An 18,811-nucleotide genomic window follows, 5' to 3' on the forward strand; every position below is an offset into this window, starting at 1 on the left:
CCCCCTCTCGCCCGCCATTTCTGCACCCCCCCTCACCCGCTGTGTCTGCGCCCCCCTCTCGCCCGCCGTGTCTGCGCCCCGCCATTTCTGCGCCCCCCTCTCACTTGCCATGTCTGTGCCCCCCCTCACCTGCCATGTCTTTATCCTCCATATCCGCACCTGCCGTGTCTGCACCCCTCTGATCCGCCGTGTCTTCATCCGCCATGTCTGCACACCCCCCTCTCACCCGCCGTGTCTGTACCCCCCCCTCTCACCCGCCGTGTCTGCACCCCCCCTCTCACCCACCGTGTCTACTCCCCACCTCTCGACCGCCATGTCTGCGCCCCCCCTCTCGCCTGCCATGTCGGTACCCCCCCCTCACCTGCCATGTCTTCATCCGCCATGTCCGCACCTGCCGTGTCTGCACCCCTCTGACCCACTGTGTCTTCATCCGCCATGTCTACACCCCCTCATTGTCTGGCTATAGTAGATCAGTGAATGGATATTTGTTGGTCTTCTCTCTCTCCACCGAGGGACACCTGCCATGCCTGCTGGTTGCGGACAACAGAGTCCAGGAAGCATGGTGGGGGGGGGGGTTGCCAGGGAGCACACCTTTGAGGTCACAGAGAGCAATCAAATACATATGGGCATTAGGGATGCCACCTGTCCAGGATTAACCTGGACAGTTTGGGTTTGGAATCATCAGACTGCCTGAAACCTGGACACATTATCCAGACTGGACAATGGCTGCTCAGCAGGATTGCTGTCTGCAGTTGTCTGAGCTGAAAGTGTCTGTTACACTCCTCCACACTGCCCAAAGCCCGGCGCCGTGCCTCAGAAAAGGAAAGTGGGGGCCAGAAATTTGAAGTCCAGCAGCCTCAGATACATCTGAATGAGAGGTGCTGACTGCCAAGGGGTGAGTGAGCTCACCATCCATCCCCGTCTGTGACTGAAGTCTCCCCCCTTCTCTCTCCTGCCTCTAAATAAGTACACTAAGGTAATTCAGAGTTCTCAGAGCACCCCTTACATCAGAGTTCTCCTTTACACCAGAGGCCACAGTGTTCCCCTTAGATCAGGGTTCGTAGAGCGTCCCTCGCGTCAGAGTCCCCAGAGTTCTCCCTTACATCAGAGTCTGCAGAGTAAGTTTCCCTTACAGTGAATGGGAACTCTGCGAGTTCAGATGTAAAAGGGGAACTCTTGTTATTACCGTCATATGATTAGATGTGTTATTTAACCACTTCAGCCCCAGACCATTATGCAGCTTAAAGACCTGGCCACTTTTTGTGATTCGGCACTGCATCGCTTTAACTGACAATTGCTTGGTCGTGCGACGTGGCTCCCGAACAAAATTGGCGTCCTTTTTTCCCCCACAAACACTTTTGAAAAAAATTCAATATTTTTTACTTTTTGCTGTATTATTACAGCAAAAAAGTAAAAAATATTGAATTTTTTTTCATATTTATATATCCTCAAAAAATATATAAAAAAAGTTTTCTTTCCTCAGTTTAGGCCGATACGTATTCTTCTACATATTTTTGGTAAAAAATAAGCAATAAGCGTTTATTGATTGGTTTGCGCAAAAGTTATAGCGACTATCAAATAGGGGATAGTTTTATTGCATTTTTATTAATATTTATTTTTCTAGTAACGGCGGCGATCAGCAAATTTTATCGTGACTGCGACATTATGGCGGACACTTTTGACAGTATTTTGGGACCATTGTCATTTTCACAGCCAACAGTGCTATAAAAATGCACTGATTACTGTAAAAATTACGCTGGCACTGAAGGTTGATAACCAGGAGGGGGTGCTGTAGGGGTTAAGTGTGCCCTAATGTGTGATTCTTACTGTGGGGGAGGGCGTGGCTTGGCGTGTCACGTCACTGATCGTCGTTCCCTATGACAGGGAACAGACGATCAGTGTTGGTCACACTAGGAAGCAACTGTTAAATCGATGGGTTTAGTTCCGCTTATACCGAAAGTGCAGTTGGGATTGGAAAACATGTAGAAGCAGTATATGAAACCTAGCAACCAAATGAAAAGTGTAGAATGAAAAGTGACAGCACATAAGAAATAAATCGCAGTTGACGCCCACGAAAAATTCAATCTGCAAAATACATAGAGATAGATCTCAGAGTTCTCCAGTAGCACGCCTTCAATGTCTTGCGTTGGCCTCTAGGTGGCACACTTCTCTCACGTTAGGCCATATTCATCCCGTCTCCAATGTTGAAAAGTTTCTGCTGAAATGGGAAAAGGAGATTGTCAGGATGCAGATGAAGTATTTACCTTGCTATAAACTTTCATCTTGTGTTCGTGGAGCAGAACAATCTTTGCATTACTGCTGCTTTCAGTGGCGGCTGGTGCTCAAAATATTTGGGGGGGCGCAAACGAAAAAAATAATAATTGCAGCCTCACTGTGCCCATCAAATGCAGCCACTGTGCCATCAATTGTCACCACTGTGCCATGCCATCAGATGCAGTCACTGTGCCATGCCATCAAACGCAGCCACCGTGCCATCAATTCGCACCACTGTACCATGCCATCAAACGCAGCCACTGTGCCATCAATTGTCACCACTGTGCCATGCCATCAGATGCAGTCACTGTGCCATGCCATCAAACGCAGCCACCGTGCCATCAATTCGCACCACTGTACCATGCCATCAAACGCAGCCACTGTGCCATCAATTCGCACCACTGTGCCATGCCATCAAATGCAGTCACTATGCCATGCCATCAAATGCAGTCACTGTGCCATGCCATCAAACGCAGCCACCGTGCCATCAATTCGCACCACTGTGCCATGCCATCAAACGCAGCCACTGTGCCATGCCATCAAACGCAGCCACTGTGCCATGCCATCAAACGCAGCCACTGTGCCATCAATTGTCACCACTGTGCCATGCCATCAAACGCAGTCACTGTGCCATGCCATCAAACACAGCCACTGTGCCATCAATTATCACCACTGTGCCATGCCATCAAACGCAGCCACTGTGCCCATCAATTGTCGCCACTGTGCCATCAATTGTCACCACTGTTCCATGCCATCAAATGCAGTCACTGTGCCATGCCATCAAACGCAGCCACCGTGCCATCAATTCGTACCACTGTGCCATGCCATCAAACGCAGCCACTGTGCCATGCCATCAAACGCAGCCACTGTGCCATCAATTGTCACCACTGTTTCACGCCATCAAATGCAGTCACTATGCCATGCCATCAAAAGCAGCCACTGTGCCATCAATTCGCACCACTGTGCCATGCCATCAAACGCAGTCACTGTGCCATGCCATCAAACGCAGCCACTGTGCCATCAATTGTCACCACTGTGCCATGCCATCAAACGCAGTCACTGTGCCATGCCATCAAACACAGCCACTGTGCCCATCAATTGTCGCCACTGTGCCCATTCATGTCACTGTGCCCATTCATGTCACTGTGCCCATTGATTGTCGCCACTGTGCCCATTGTCGCCACTGTGCCCATTGATGCCACTGTGCCAATTGTCCCCCACTGTGCCCGTTAATTGTCGCCACTGTACCCATTGTCATCACTGTGCCCATTGATGTCACTGTGCCCTTTAATTGTCACCACTGTACCCGTTGATGCCACTGTGCCAATTGTCCCCCACTGTGCCCGTTAATTGTCACCACTGTACCCATTGTCGCCACTGTGCCCATTGATGTCACTGTGCCCATTAATTGTCTTCACTGTACCCATTGTCGCCACTGTGCCCATTGATGTCACTGTGTCCTTTAATTGTCGCCACTGTGCCCATTTTCGCTGCTGTGCCCTATGAAATCCCCCCCTCCTTCCGCCTGGCACTTACCTTTCTGGGAGTCAGCCATCCTCCTTCTACGTCCCTCGATGTCTTCTCCCGCCCTCGATGACGCTTCAGCCAATCAGGTTACTGGTAACCAGAACCGGTGAACCTGATTGGCTGAGACGCCTGTCAGTCTTATCCAAGGAACGCACCCCCCGTACGTCCCCTGGATAAGCATTCGGAAGGCTGAGGGCGGCTGGCTCTGATAGGCACTTCCGCACAGCCAACCAGCTGCCGTTATTTAGGTGGCCGGCGCTCAAGGCGCACTGAAAACTGATTGGAGGGGGGGGGGGTGTCCCTTCCCTCCAATCAGCTCTCACAGTGTGTATTTTCAGCTCTCTGCCCCCTGCTTTCTGAAAGTTTAGACAAGCTTTATAACCCCCAGCCCCCTCCCCTTAACACAGCACACAGGAACAGAGCTTAGGGTTGTCAATCACAGGCTGTGTGCTGGATCTCCCCCAGTTACCAGTTTTCTCTTGGTGTCAGGAAAACTTGTCAGAAGTGATTCATACAGAGAGCAGAGGACAGAAATGACACTTAGGGGGGGATTTACTAAAACTGAAGAGTACAAAATCTGGTGCAGCTCTGCACAGAAACCAATCAGCTTCCAGTTTTTTTTTTTTTTTTTGTCAAAGCTTAATTGAAGAAGCTGATTGGCTCCCATACACGGCTTCACCAGATCTTGCACTCTCCAGTTTTAGTAAATCTCCCCCATACTGCTCAGGCGTGAGAGAAGTGCACACTATAGAGGTATATGCTTTGATTTACAACCACTTTAAGACTGCCCATTGCACATATACTGTGGCAGGGCGGCTCTATTGCATGAAACGGCGTACCTGTATGTTGTTACATGTAATAGATACAGGGGTGGCGGCACGAGGGCCAATGCAAGTGCACGGCAGCTGCCATCGCTCCTCACAGAGGTAGAACGGGGATTTGCCCATGTAAACAAGTCAGATCCCCGTTCTGATGGAGGGGAGAGAGAGAAAGAGATCAGCTGTTTCTAGTGATCAGGAGCAGCGATCTCTCTCTACTCCCAGTCAGTCCGTTCCCCCGACAGTTAGAAAGCACCTCCCTAGGGAACACTTAACCCTTTGATCTCCCCCTAGTGTTAACCCCCTTCCCTGCCAGTGCTATTTATACAGGGATCAGTGAATTGTTATAGCACTGATCACTGTATTGGTGTCACTGGTCACCAAAAAGTGTCAGATTTGTCTGCCGCAATGTCGCAGTCCCCCTGAAAATCGCTGATCCCCGCCATTAATAGTAAAAACAGGTCTAAAATTAATACTTTTCCCTATTTTGTAGAAGCTATAAGTTTTGCGCAAACCAATCAATATACGCTCATTGAATTTTTTTCAAACTGATGAAAATAATTATTTTTTACATTTTTTTTATTTGGATATTTATTATAGCAAAAAGTAAAAAGTTTTTTTTTTTTTTTCAAAATGTGTGCTTTTTTGGGGGGGGTTTATAGCACTGTTCGCTGTATAAATGTCAATGGTCCCAAAAATGTGTCAAAAGTGTCCGATGTGTCCGCCGTAATGTCCTGACAAAAATCACAGATCGCCGCCATTACTAGTAAAAAAAATAATAATAATAAAAAAAAAAAAAAAAAATTCATAATTCTATCACCTATTTTGTAGGCGCTATAACTTTTGCACAAACCAATCACTATACACTTATTGCGATTTTTTTTTTTAACAAAAATATGTAGAAGAATACGTATCGGACAAAACTGAGAAAAAATGTTTTTTTTTTAATTGGATATTTATTATATCAAAAAGTAAAACATTTTGTTTTTTTTTCACAATTGTCGCTCTATTTTTGTTTATATCGCAAAAAAATAAAAACCGCAGAGGTGATCAAATACCACCAAAAGAAAGCTCTATTTGTGGGAAAAAAAGGACGTCAATTTTGTTTGGGAGCCACGTCGCACGACCGCGCAATTGTCATTCAAAGCGTGACAGCGCTGAAAGCTGAAATTTCGCCTGGGCAGGAAGGGGGTATATGTGCCCAGTAAGCAAGTGGTTAAATAATTTTGAAGCCAAAAATACAAATGTTTACACGTGTGCAATAAATGAAAAATTGCTGTGGAGGGGAAGTGGTTGAGATCTCTATATTCGGTGTGATCACCGACCTTCCCTGGACGCAGAATGGGGCCCCTTGTTTAACACGCAGGGAGCCCGATTTAGGGACTGCATGCTAAGCAGTGTACAGACTGTGACCTGAATTCCCTTCTCATTGTTATTTTTCTCCTTCATTGGAGACACAAAGCTGACATTCCTCTGTAAATCCTTAAAACTGGGGAGGAATGAAGGGCGAGCGAACCTGAGAAAATACCCAACCATGCGTCAAATCTTATTATCTCTGTGATTGCACAGGGGGGGACCGCGTCCTGCGCGCCTCGCTGAACCGTGTGCGTCCACCACCTGCAGGGCCGCCATCGGGAATTATGGGGCCCCTTACACAGCTTCAGGCATGGGCCCCCTGGAGCGGAGAACCGGGGGGGGGGGGATATATATATAAAATTAAAAAATATCTAAAAAATAGATGGGGGCCTTAATAAAATATAAAAAAATATATATATTTTTTTATAAAAAATAAATAAAAAAAGGGGGGGTTGCTATCTGGGGGCCTCCGTTTTTTGTTTGTTTTTAAAGGGGGTTGCCATCTTTATAAAATAAAAAATAGTAGTGGTCTCCGGACCACTAAAAAAAAAAAAAAGATATATATTTTTTTTTAAAGGGGGTTGCCATCCGGGCCCCTGGGGACCTCTGGGCCATTTAATAATAATAATAATAATAAATATAATATATATATATATATATATATATATATATATATATATATATATATATAAAAAATAGAAAATAGTAGTGGTCTCCGGACCACAAAAAAAATGTTTTTTTTTTTTTAAAGGGGGTTGCCATCCGGGCCCCTGGGGACCTCTGGGCCATTTAATAATAATGATAATATATATATATATATATATATATATATATATATATATATATATATATATATATATATATATAATAAAATAAAAAATAGTAGTGGTCTCCGGACCACAAAAAAAAAAAAATCTTTTTTTTTTTAAAGGGGGTTGCCATCCGGACCCCTGGGGACCTCTGGGCCCTTTAATAATATATATATATATATATATATATATATATATATATATTATATATATATATATATATATATATATAAATAAAAAAAAATAGATTTTTTTTTATAAAAAAAAGGGGGATTGTCATCTGGGGATCTCCGGCCCTTTAATAAAAAATAAAATAAAAAATATTAATTTTATTTTTATTTTTTTATAAAAAATAAATAAAAAAAAGGGGGGGGTTGCCATCTGGGGCCCTGGGGACCTTTTTTTAAAGGGGGTTGCCATCCGGGCCCCTTACAGGTGTACTGCCTGTACCCCCCTGATGGCAGCCCTGACCGCCTGACACTCCCAGCTTTATAACATTATTCGGGTTTACATCCACTTGTTTCCTAGGGAGTGATTACTACTGTGTGGGGGCGTGGCTTGGCGTGTGACATCACTGATCGTCGTTCCCTATGACAGGGAACAGACGATCAGTGACAAGCCACAGAGAAGAATGGGAAAAGGTTTGTTTACACTCACCTCTCCCCGTTCTTCAGCTCTGTGACCCGATCGTGGGACACCGGCGGTGATCGGGTTCCGCGGGCGCGGTTACGAAGCACAGGACCAGGTTGCTTCGTGGGCTTTAAGACCGTGGGCTCTTAAAGGTGACGTACATGCTTGTGCCCAGCGGTGCCCTTCTGCCGACGTATATCGGTGTAAAGGGGTCCTCAAGTGGTTAATAGGTGTCCCTCATTCCCACCTCAGAAAGTGTCACATTCCATAATCGCAGACACCCCCCCCCCCCCCCGGGCCCTGGCTGTGCTATGTTGTGCTACAGAATGCGAACTTTGACTTTGTTGCCTTGATTTGCAGCGGACGCGGTACAAAGTGCAGTCTATAAATAAACAGCAGCCAGGTTGTGCCACCTCTGTCTGTCTGTGCCAGGAAACGGCCCTGAGAAACAATTCAATGTTATTTCATGCGTTCAGATAGCACCAACAGATGCTGTGGCGCAGCTTTGCTCACACAAGAGCTTACAATCTAATCTCCCTAGCAGGGTCACACAAATACCGTTATGATGGGAGATGGTCAATGGAAATCTGTGTTGCATTTTTGTAGAAAATGCCTACAAATCTGCACCCCGAGGCTCCGTTTTCCACTCGTGCAACTTGTCCTGACTGCAAAATCGCATTACGAGTTGTACCCCATGAATTCCAATGTATACCGTTCATAGCTGTGCGACTTTAACCACTTAAGCCCCGGACCAAAATGCAGCTAAAGGCCCAGGCCAGGTTTTGCGATTTGGCACTGCGTCGCTTTAACAGACAATTGCGCGGTTGTGCGACGTGGCTCCCAAACAAAATTGGCGTCCTTTTTTTTCCCACAAATAGAGCTTTCTTTTGGTTGTATTTGATAACCTCTGCGGTTTTTATTTTTTGCGCTATAAACAAAAATAGAGCAACAATTTGGAAAAAAATTCAATATTTTTTTCTTTTTGCTATAATAAATATCCCCCAAAAACATATATAAAAATGTTTTTTTTCCTCAGTTTAGGCCGATACGTATTCTTCTACCTATTTTTGGTAAAAAAATCGCAAATAAGCGTTTATCGATTGGTTTGCGCAAAATTTATAGCGTTTACAAAATAGGGGATAGTTTTATTGCATTTTTATTAATTGTTTTTTTTTTTACTACTAATGGCGGCGATCGCGATTTTTTTCGTGACTGCGACATTATGGCGGACACTTCGGACAATTTTGACACATTTTTGGGACCATTGTCATTTTCACAGCAAAAAATGCATTTAAATTGCATGGTTTATTGTGAAAATTACAGTTGCAGTTTGGGAGTTAACCACAAGGGGGCGCTGAAGGAGTTAGGGTTCACCTAGTGTGTGTTTACAACTGTAGGGGGGTGTGGCTGTAGGTCTGACGTCATCGATCGAGTCTCCCTATAAAAGGGATCACTCGATCGATGCGCCGCCACAGTGAAGCACGGGGAAGCTGTGTTTACATGCGGATCTCCCCGTTCTTCAGCTCCGGGGAGCGATCGTGAGGGGGTGGCTAGAAAGGAATAGCCGCCCCCTCATCCCGGATCGCTCCCACACGATTTCCGACCGCCGCATGTACCGCGGGTCGGACCCCCGACCCGCGGAAAGGCAGGGACGTACATGTACGCCCATATGCCTGTACGTGCCATTCTATGGAGGTATATATACATGCGGCGGTCGTTAAGTGGTTAAAGTAGTCCCTGCACTACTTTGCTCCGATGCGATTTGCTGTCCAAAGACCTCAAGAATACACAGGCGTGGCATCAAGTTGCATTGAATAAACGTGGCAAAAATATTGCGGCAAAAATCACGCGACTTTTAGCTCGCAATAGTGGAAACTTAGGCTGAATTTCGAGGGCTACAAGGATCATTTAACAAAAGGGAAACTAAATCAGAGAGGAGCACAAAGGAGGCAATTTTGGCTCATAAAAGGAAATCTGGCATCTTATGGTGTCTCCTCTTTGGCAGGGAATTTACTGATAGGCAAAGCTTCTTTTATTTTTTTTTGCTTTTTTTGTATAGAGTATAGGAGGGGTATGTCGCCCCTTTATTTTATTGCCATCTGTCCCATTGGAGAGATTTCCCTTCACTTCCTGTCCCATAGCCAAAACAGTAAGGGAGAGGAAATCAAAAAGTTTTCTCTAGCAGTGGGGCTGTGTCCGCATTGCAACTTCAGCATTTAAGAGGCACTGCAGTCTGCTGACATCATTTGTAATAAAAAAACATCTTTGCCATTCTGAAGCTTCCCTCCAACCACTTTGCATATTATTTTCTATATACTGTGATTCTGTACTTGCCAAATATGCTGCAGAAATCTCCCTCCGCTGAGTCTGGCTGCAGCCATTTTAACTGTGGGCAGCTGAAGCTGCTGCCTGTTCACTTCCTGGATTTACACAGACACACGGCTCCAGCTCTGCAGCTCTCATTGGCCCTCTTGTGACTCATCCCCCCTCCCTTCCTGGCAAACTCTCACGAGAGAGAGAGAGCTGTGCATGATGTCAGAAGCCTAGGCTAATGACCAGAAACGGAAACGGGGAGTGGGCTGTATAAGGAAACGGGGAGTGGGCTGTATAAGGAAACGGGGAGTGGGCTGTGTAAGGAAACGGGGAGTGGGCTTTATAAGGAAACGGGGAGTGGGCTGTATAAGGAAACGGGGAGTGGGCTGTATAAGGAAACGGGGAGTGGGCTGTATAAGGAAACGGGGAGTGGGCTTTATAAGGAAACGGGGAGTGGGCTGTATAAGGAAATGAGAAGTGAGCTGTATAAGAAAACGGGAAGTGGGCTGTATAAGGAAACGGGAAGTGGGCTGTATAAGGAAACGGGAAGTGGGCTGTATAAGGAAACGGGGAGTGGGCTGTATAAGGAAATGGGAGGTGGGCTGTATGAGGAAACGGGGAGTGGGCTGTATGAGGAAACGGGGAGTGGGCTGTATAAGGAAACGGGAGTGGGCTGTATGAGGAAACGGGGAGTGGGCTGTATGAGGAAACGGGGAGTGGGCTGTGTGAGGAAACGGGGAGTGGGCTGTGTGAGGAAACGGGGAGTGGGCTGTGTGAGGAAACGGGGAGTGGGCTGTGTGAGGAAACGGGGAGTGGGCTGTGTGAGGAAACGGGGAGTGGGCTGTATAAGGAAATGGGAAGTGGGCTGTATAAGAAAAGGGAAGTGGGCTGTATAAGGAAACGGGGAGTGGGCTGTATAAGGAAACGGGGAGTGGGCTGTATGAGGAAACGGGGAGTGGGATGTATAAGGAAACGGGGAGTGGGCTGTGTAAGGAAACGGGGAGTGGGCTGTATAAGGAAACGGGGAGTGGGCTGTGTAAGGAAACGGGGAGTGGGCTGTGTAAGGAAACGGGGAGTGGGCTGTATAAGGAAACGGGAAGTGGGCTGTATAAGGAAACAGGGAGTGGGCTGTATAAGGAAACGGGGAGTGGGCTGTGTAAGGAAACGGGGAGTGGGCTGTATAAGGAAACGGGGAGTGGGCTGTATAAGGAAACGGGGAGTGGGCTGTATGAGGAAACGGGGAGTGGGATGTATAAGGAAACGGGGAGTGGGCTGTATAAGGAAACGGGGAGTGGGCTGTATAAGGAAACGGGGAGTGGGCTGTGTAAGGAAACGGGGAGTGGGCTGTGTAAGGAAACGGGGAGTGGGCTGTATAAGGAAACGGGAAGTGGGCTGTATGAGGAAACGGGGAGTGGGATGTATAAGGAAACGGGGAGTGGGCTGTGTAAGGAAACGGGGAGTGGGCTGTATAAGGAAACGGGGAGTGGGCTGTGTAAGGAAACGGGGAGTGGGCTGTGTAAGGAAACGGGGAGTGGGCTGTATAAGGAAACGGGAAGTGGGCTGTATAAGGAAACAGGGAGTGGGCTGTATAAGGAAACGGGAAGTGGGCTGTATAAGGAAACGGGGAGTGGGCTGTATAAGGAAACGGGGAGTGGGCTGTATGAGGAAACGGGGAGTGGGATGTATAAGGAAACGGGGAGTGGGCTGTATAAGGAAACGGGAAGTGGGCTGTATAAGGAAACGGGAAGTGGGCTGTGTAAGGAAACAGGAAGTGGGCTGTATAAGGAAACAGGAAGTGGGCTGTATAAGGAAACGGGGAGTGGGCTGTGTAAGGAAACGGGGAGTGGGCTGTGTAAGGAAACGGGGAGTGGGCTGTGTAAGGAAACGGGGAGTGGGCTGTGTAAGGAAACGGGGAGTGGGCTGTGTAAGGAAACGGGGAGTGGGCTGTGTAAGGAAACGGGGAGTGGGCTTTATAAGGAAACGGGGAGTGGGCTGTGTAAGGAAACGGGGAGTGGGCTGTATAAGGAAACAGGGAGTGGGCTTTATAAGGAAACGGGGAGTGGGCTTTATAAGGAAACGGGGAGTGGGCTGTATAAGGAAACGGGGAGTGGGCTGTATAAGGAAACGGGGAGTGGGCTGTATAAGGAAACGGGGAGTGGGCTGTATAAGGAAACGGGGAGTGGGCTGTGTAAGGAAACGGGAAGTGGGCTGTATAAGGAAACGGGAAGTGGGCTGTATAAGGGATTTAGTGTCAGGATAAAAATGTTTTGCTATCCAAAGTTAAAACAACAAGAAGGGCAGAAGATTTAATAGATGGAAAGATGAAAAAACTACTGAAGGTCCACTTAGATAAAAGGTGAGCGTTCCCATGCAGTAACGGGTTATATTGTATGGAATTATTTTGTTACATTTGTAACATGAATTGTATCTCATTGAATTTGTTACATTTGCGACTTTGGCAACCTGAATGTGATGAAGATCTTCAGGTCCGGGGACTTGTCATTATGGTTCCCCTATCCAGATGGTTCCTGTTCCTTGCAGACGGAAACCTCGGCCGGCATCCAGGCTCATTCCTTAACCACTTAAGCCCCGGACCAATATGCAGCCTAAAGACCCAAGGTGTTTTTACAGTTCGGGACTGCGTCGCTTTAACAGACAATTGCGCGGTCGTGCGACGTGGCTCCCAAACAAAATTGGCGTCCTTTTTTCCCCACAAATAGAGCTTTCTTTTGGTGGTATTTGATCACATCTGCGGTTTTTAGTTTTTGCGCTATAAACAAAAATAGAGCGACAATTTTGAAAAAAAAGCAATATTTTTTACTTTTTGCTGTAATAAATATCCCCCAAAAACATATATAAAAACATTTTTTTTCCTCAGTTTAGGCCGATACGTATTCTTCTACCTATTTTTAGTAAAAAAAATCGCAATAAGCGTTTATCGATTGGTTTGCGCAAAATTTATAGTGTTTACAAAATAGGGGATAGTTTTATTGCATTTTTATTTTTTATTTTTTTTTTACTACTAATGGCGGCGATCAGCAATTTTTTTCGTGACTGCGACATTATGGCGGACACTTCGGACAATTTTGACACATTTTTGGGACCATTGTCATTTTCACAGCAAAAAATGCATTTAAATTGCATTCTTTATTGTGAAAATGACAGTTGCAGTTTGGGAGTTAACCACAGGTGGCGCTGTAGGAGTTAGGGTGCACCTAGTATGTGTTTACAACTGTTTGGGGGTGTGGCTGTAGGAATGACGTCATCGATCGTGTCTTCCCTATAAAGGGAATGACGCGATCGATGCGCCGCCATAGTGAAGGACGGGGAAGCCGTGTTTACACACGGCTCTCCTCGTTCTTCAGCTCCGGGGAGCGATCGCGACGGAGCGGCTATAAACAAATAGCCACGCCGTGGTCCCGGATCGCTCCCCGAGCGGACCCGACCGCCGCATGTAGCGGGGGGGGTCCCGATCGGACCCCCCACCCGCTAATAGGCGAGGACGTACCCATACGCCCATGTGCCTGTACGTGCCATATTGTGGACGTATATGTACATGGGCTGGTCCTTAAGTGGTTAACATCCCCATGGATTGGAGGATGTTAAAAAAAAGAGCCAGGAGGCCGAGCGAGCGGAGCCAGGAGGCCACTTTCCTCAAATTCCACGTCGCCCTGGATGCCGGCCGAGGTTTGGAGATTTCCGTCGGCAAGGATTGCGCCTGCGCAGTCCTTACAGGAACCATCTCGATAGCCGGAACCATATCGGCAGATCACCGGCCAGTGTGGCGATTGCCAGAGGTCCACTCTTCAGCAGGGTGTGCCGGGCTTTTACTGAAAATATAAAGGGTTGCAAAAACCGCCGTTGGCAATTAATAAAACCGCCACGTCGCCATCATCCTCCACCGTTTACTGCGTCCCACTCAGAATTCTCCCAAGGATGAGCCGAGCTCTGTGAATTATGTATGAAGACTTGTTCACAGCCCACTCTGAAATCCCTCCGATCCCTGAGCACTGTATATGGATCATCGGAAGAACAAGGGTCCATAAGAGGGGAAGGCGCCGTGTTAGAGGGGGGGGGGGGGGGCGATAATTCATGTGCCCAGCTGCCCGCAGTAAGGAGACCATCACTGCCAAGGTTACATAAGTCACTCCTTGGCTCAGATGCCCCCGTCCTCAGTGACTGAGCAATTCGGAGTATGTCAGTTGTATTTTTATAACTGACCGGCTGTGCATACTGTGCCCCTCTATTTAGACAGATGTGTCCAAATTCCATGGCGATCGTCTTCCCATGGCCTGACGCTAATTGTACAATACGAGGGGGGGGGGGGGGGGATTAATGAACCACTGTAGAAACCCCAAGACACCTGCCAACATCCCAAATGCATATTTTTTCTGCATTTTTCTTACTACATTTTATTGTATTTACAGCCCCTATTTGCTCCCCTCAGTGGGGGTAATTTATAGTGTCTGGGGCAGATCCACAGAGAGAGTACGCCGGCGTATCTACTGATACGCCGGCGTACTTTCAAATTTCCCGCGTCGTATCGTTGTTTTGAATCCTCAAAACAAGATACGACGGCTTCTGGGTTAGGCGTACGTCTTCGGATCCAAGATGCAATTCTTCGGCTTCTGCTAGGTGGCGTTCCCGTCGTTTTCCGCGTCGAGTATGCAAATTAGCTATTTCCGACGATCCACGAACGTACGAGCGGCCGGCGCATTCCTTTACGTCGTCTCTAGTCGGCGTATAGTTAAAGCTGCTATTTCGTGGCGTACTCAATGTTAGGTATGGCCGTCGTTCCCGCGTATAATTACAATTTTTTTTTTTTTTGCGTAAGTCGTTCGTGAATCGGGATGGACGTAAGTTACGTCCAGGTCAAAACCAATGATGTCCTTGCGACGTCATTTCGCACAATGCACGGCGGGAAATTTAGGGACGGCGCACGCGCAGTTCGTTCGGCGCGGGGACGCGCTTCATTTAAATGAAACGCGCCCCCTACCCGCCCAATTTGAATTCTGCGCCGCTACGCCGCTTGAGATACACTACGCCGCCGTAACTTACGGCACAAAATCTTTATGGATTCGAACCAAAGCCAGGTAAGGTACGGCAGGGTAGCGTATCTCAGATACGATGCGCCGGGGCAGATCTTTGTGGATCTGCCCCTCTGACTGCTTACGGTCCCGTATGTTGCACAGAGTTGAGTTTTGTGCCTGGCTACACCTGCGTGTGCCCTGCTGAGTTATAAAGTGATGCTAAAGCTTCGTGTTTTTTTATTTTTTTTTATTTAAATAACGAACTTGTCATACTTACCTCCACTGTGCTATTAGTTTTGCACAGAGTGACCCCGATCCTCCTGCTCTGGGGTCCAACGGCGGCTCTCCCGGCTCCTCTCCGCATTAGATAAACCCCACTGGGAAGCTCTCTCCCGAGGGGGTTACCGTGCGGGCGCACTCCTGTGTCATTCATTTGGCGTCCATAGACGCCAAGTGTATGACTCGGCCCCGCCCCCTGGCACCTGCATTATTGGATTTGATTGACAGCAGCGGGAGCCAGTGGCTGCGCTGCTATCAATCTATCCAATCAAAGCGGGGGACTCGGTGGAGAGGAGGATGGCGGGGACGTGCCGAGTAGATGAACGGGTTCAGTTAAGTAAAACGGGGGGGGGGGGGGGGGGGGGTGGCGTGATTGCCAGGTCTTTTTTCACCTTAATGCAAAGGAAACGTTAAGGTGAAAAAACACAAACCTTTACAACACCTTTAAGTCTGATGTCCTGCTGGAAAATACCAATAATATGCACCCGATGTTTTTTTTTTTTTTATGCAAAAGATATTAACAAGTATACATACGGGAAAAAAAAATGACTATACTTAAAGCGGTTGTAAACCCCCCCCAAAAAAAACCTGCAAGACAAAGGCATAATGAGCTAGTATTCCAAGCATACTAGCTTATTATCAATTACTTACCTTAGATCAAAGCCCCCGTAGCGGTCCTCGGACACGTCCTCCGTCGCCGCCATGATACCCGGATTGACTTCCGGTTATCGCCGCTCCGGTGCTGTGACTGGCCGGAGCAGTGATGGCGTCACTCCCGCGCATGCACGCGGAACGTCACGATCCCTGCGTATGCGCACATTTCCGGCACTTTCCGGCAGGCTCCCATTCAAGAGCCGCCGCGCTTAGTGCACCATAGACATCGGTGCCCGCTTTTCTGCATATATCTCCTTAACCATGTAGGTTAAGGAGATATTGCAAGCACCGACAGGTAAGCCTTAATGTAGACTTACCTGTAGGTGCAAGTATGACAAGAGGGTATACAACCGCTTTAAATTCCTTGTTACATCCAATCATTTATTCTCCCTAAGTCCCCATTCCCCCCCCCCCAAAAAAAACCCTACCACCTCCCAGACAATCCCTCCCCCTCTCTGCCCCCCCCCCTCCTCCTAAGCCTCCATTATGATCCTATATCCACAGGATTTTGTTATACTCCATGCATTTCCCCCATATATTCCGGTATGTCTCCAATGAGCCATCTACTGTACGGATTGTTTCTTTTATGGATCTCACCCATTCCACCCTTACTACCTACTCCTCCATATTCGGGGCTTCTTGAATTCTCCATAGACTCAGGATCAAGCTATGGTCCATGTGTTAACCTTATTGAATATTGTATTGATTGTCTTTTTATTGTATCTATAAATTTTGTGCACTCTTTTCTTCTCCCCTGAAGAAGGAATATATACAAAACATTTTGCGAAACGCGTTGGATTCAGCTTGAAGCCTGTTGGGCCACTATTCCATCCTGTCCGGCTCGGTGCTCCAGCCCACCTTATGAATTGCGTGCTTGTTTTGTTATTTTATCATCATGCTATGCGCTTATGTATTTTATTGTTCCCTCTTAGGAAATACTTTTATATTATGTGACAAAGAAACTTTGTTATTTTATACCTTGTATTACTTTTTCACACTCCCCTAACCAGCAAAGTCCACGCTGGGGCAATTTCTTTCCTAATTGTACAATACATGCAAAAATCATCGACAACCTAAAGTAGATCTGAACTCTGATGGCTGAAGCCCCGTGTATCATAAACAATTCATACGCCATTTTGTTCTATTACCACCCCCCAGCGGACCTTTAAGTGGCCGTTAATGTCTGCTTGAATGGGATGCCAATTCAAAGTGAATGGACTGGCATCCACCTCAGCGGGCCAAAAATTGGACCTGAACCTTTCTTGGCAGCTCAGCGCTCTTGTGTGTTCCCATGCACCGCGTCGCCTTGCTTTGCAGCTCACCTCTATCAGCAAGGTGCATTGGGGTACAATTCAAGAGCAATGGCACCACATTGCAGCATGCCAACTAGCCACACGTTGCACTAATGCGCACAGGAACACACGCATCCCCACAATGCAATACTGCTGAATTTCATATTATTCTCTAGTATTCTTATGCCTAGTGTCTGTGCTCGTGGTATCTTACCAGACGGGGTGTCCTGAGCACAGAATATCCCTCATTAATGTCCCAGTTCCTCATGTGTTCCAGGTCAGCAAAGGGTTACATTCTGTCCTTCACACAGAGGAACTCGGAGGACATTGACTGACATTTCCAGCTTCATATTTGGCACCCGAGCTTCTGCTTGACCTTATAAATCTGACCTTCGCTTGACCTCCAGCTGACAGATCCATTGCCTTGTCCAGTCTCTGAATTCTCGGATCACGTCTGTAGTTCCAACATACAAGGGTTTGCTTTTAGGACCCTGGTGCCCAACCTGCAGCCTAGTGACAATTGTTGTGTGGCCCTTGGACCCCAGTAGTCGGTATTGGAGTTGGGGTATTGATCTACAGTGGGGATCGAATGTTTGGGCACCCCAGGTAAAAATTTGTATTAATGTGCATAACGAAGCCAAGGAAAGATGGAAAAATCTCCAAAAGGCATCAAATTACAGATTAGACATTCTTATAATATGTCAAAAAAAGTTAGATTTTATTTCCATCATTTACACTTTCAAAATTACAGAAAACAAAAAAATGGCATCTGCAAAAGTTTGGGCACCCTGCAGAATTTATAGCATGCACTGCCCCCTTTGCAAAGCTGAGACCTGCCGGTGTCATGGATTGTTCTCAATCATCGTCTGGGAAGACCAGGTGATGTCAATCTCAAAGGTTTTAAATGCCCAGACTCATCTGACCCTCCCCCAACAATCAGCACCATGGGTTCTTCTAAGCAGTTGTCTAGAAAACTGAAAGTGAAAATAGTTGTCGCTCACAAAGCTGGAGAAGGCTATAAGAAGATAGCAAAGCGTTTTCAGATGTCAATATCCTCTGTTCGGAATGTAATTAAGAAATGGCAGTTATCAGGAACAGTGGAAGTTAAAGCAAGATCTGGAAGACCAAGAAAAATATCAGACAGAACAGCTCGCAGGATTGTGAGAAAAGCAATTCAAAGCCCACGTTTGACTGCATGATCCCTCCAGAAAGATCTGGCAGACACTGGAGTTGTGGTACACTATTCCACTATAAAGAGATACTTGTACAAATATGGTCTTCATAGAAGAGTCATCAGAAGAAAACCTCTTCTACGTCCTCACCACAAAAATCAGTGTTTGAACTTTGCAAATGAACATATAGACAAGCCTGATGCATTTTGGAAACAAGTTCTGTGGACCGATGAGGTTAAAATAGAACTTTTTGGCCGGAATGAGCAAAGGTACGTTTGGAGAAGAAAGGGCACAGAATTTAATGAAAATAACCTCTGTCCAACTGTGAAGCATGGGGGTGGATCAATCATGCTTTGGGGTTGTATTGCAGCCAGTGGCACAGGGAACATTTCACGAGTAGAAGGAAAAATGGATTCAATAAAATTTCAGCAAATTTTGGATGGTAACTTGATGCCATCTGTGAAAAAGCTGAAGTTGAAGAGAGGATGGCTTCTACAAATGGATAATGATCCTAAACACACCTCAAAATCCACGGGGGATTACATCAAGAGGCGTAAACTGAAGGTTTTGCCATGGCCTTCACAATCTCCTGACCTCAACATAATTGAAAATCTATGGATAGACCTTAAAAGAGCCGTGCGTGACAGACAGCCCAGA

This window comes from Rana temporaria, chromosome 11, assembly GCF_905171775.1.
Source record: "Rana temporaria chromosome 11, aRanTem1.1, whole genome shotgun sequence".
NCBI classification, from domain to species: domain Eukaryota; kingdom Metazoa; phylum Chordata; class Amphibia; order Anura; family Ranidae; genus Rana; species Rana temporaria.